Genomic DNA, 2,294 nt, shown 5'->3' on the forward strand with positions numbered 1-2,294 from the left:
AATCCCTTACATAAGCTTTCATATCTGGCCAAAAGAAACTCTCGCTATGGCAATATCATGAAGGTCATGCATCAAATTCTCTTGATCTCCATAACATCAGGTATGCATAACCTTTTCTCATAATATAATATTCCATCAATTACTTCATACTTTTCGAATGCATCTATTTCCTCTTGTGACCTATAGTTCTTTGTCAAAATCTCAAAAGTTGTTTTGAAGAAAGAATCTCTTGGGATTTCACTCTTTACATGTTCTCCCAAACTATTATGTACGACAGTGATTGCACACCCACTAAAGCAACTTCTGGTTTTATGCTCAATGCATTGGCCACTTTGTTTTCTCTTCCTAGTCTATAAGTGATTTCAAAGGCAAATTCCTGCAAAAATTCTATCCACCTTCTTTGCTTTGCATTTAATTTTTCTTGGCTAAACAAATGCCTCAAAGTAGATTGATCAGTTTGCAACTGAAACTTAACTCCAAGGAGATAGTGCCTCCATACACGCAATACATGCACAATAGCCAGTAATTCCAAATTATATGCTGAATAATTCCTCTCATGAGAATTCATCTTACATTCCACAATGGCTGCAATCTTCTTGGGATCCATAGAAATACCTTCTTTAGATATAATGTGTCCCGAGTACTCTACCCTGTCTTTAAAGAACTCACATTTGGACCTCTTTGCATACAACTTATGTTCTAGAAATATGTGAAACACTTTCTGCAAGTGTTCTTCATGCTCTTCTTTGCTTTTGGAACACACCAATATGTCATCCAAAAACACAAGCACAAAGTCATCCAAGTTCTCTTGAAAAATGCGATTCATCACACACACTGAGTCAATCCAAATGGCATCACAACAAATTCATAATGCCCAAAGTGCATTCGAAACACAATCTTTGGTATGTCACTGTCTTTTATGCGCACATCCAAGATTTTGCCATTTCTCTGCTCGTTGATGATCTCGGGTATCAATGTCTTATGAAAGACCCAATGTAGAATATCAAAATTCTCTGATTCTTTCTGCAATACATAAGAAACATAGGAATGCAACACCCATTAATGTTTTTTTATATGTAATTCCTTTTTCACAAACATATCCGAGTTTAATAAATTTTACCTCAAACGATCCCAACGACAATATATTGTTTTCAGATTGAACACTAAACCATCTAGGATCATCTTTTAGAATATATGTATCAAGTGCCCTATTCATCAGTGTGATGGTAACCCTTTCTAACTTTCTCTCCTTCACAATTTGACACTCATCAAGCTTTAGCACAAATTTGAGGACACCATCACATTCTTCAGGAGTAACTTCAAACAACTGAATAGCATATGATTGTAAGGCCTCCAAGTCATAGAAAATATTATTGTATCTATTGTAGACCACGTCTCCTGCAATATGAAATGGGGTTCCTAGTGCTTGCAGTACCTCTTCGTTTACTTGTTTATGCATTTTTTTAACCAAAGAAAGATTTGGCAACAATGATCCTTTCATATTAGAATCCTTCATCTTTTCCTACAAAGTCTTATAAATGGCTGAGTACCCTTTGTGTGATATACCAGCCTCATCAAGTATTGCCTAGATATCCTGTGGATTGAGTTAATTATCTTTGAAAAAGTCGTCTATTTGCTTTTCTGAGACCTTCTTATATTTCTTCTCGTTCATCGGTGCTTCTGCATACTGGCGATTTAAAAGAAGACTTAAATGTGCGCCAGAAGGTTTTGTCGTTGATTCTTTATCAGGGTGCAATAATGATCTGATATCATATTGAAATGTAGAAATTGATATACATGAACATATGCAATAATGATTGCTATTCATAAAATATCACAATAGAAACAATAAACCAGTTAATAGAAAGGAGCTTACTTGATTGCATGTATTCTCTTCTTGATGCCACCACCTCCTAGCTTCATTTGCTCAATATCCCTTAGTTTTTTTTGTCGTCTACAGAGACCTAATGAGGTCTCTTATGTCTTAATTCAGACATTTGTTTTTCAAGCCTTGAAATGGTTTCCTTATTGCTTAATAACTTCTGCACACAATGCTCCATGGTTTTCTTCAAATGAATGTTCTCCTTCTCAAACAAATCTTTTTCTAATTTAAGAACATTGCTTGTTGCTTCCAAATGATGTGTATATCCTAGGAACCCATTATAGCCATCTCCAACAAAGTTAAGCAGAGATGTCATATTCCTAATTGGGGGTGTGGAGTTTGTAAAAGGGTCTTTTGGATATAACCTCCCATCAATCCATAAATCTATGTTTTTCTTCCCTTGCATCCTCAA

This window comes from Cibotium barometz, chromosome 42, assembly GCF_041138505.1.
Source record: "Cibotium barometz isolate CiBa-2024 chromosome 42, ASM4113850v1, whole genome shotgun sequence".
Taxonomy (NCBI): domain Eukaryota; kingdom Viridiplantae; phylum Streptophyta; class Polypodiopsida; order Cyatheales; family Cibotiaceae; genus Cibotium; species Cibotium barometz.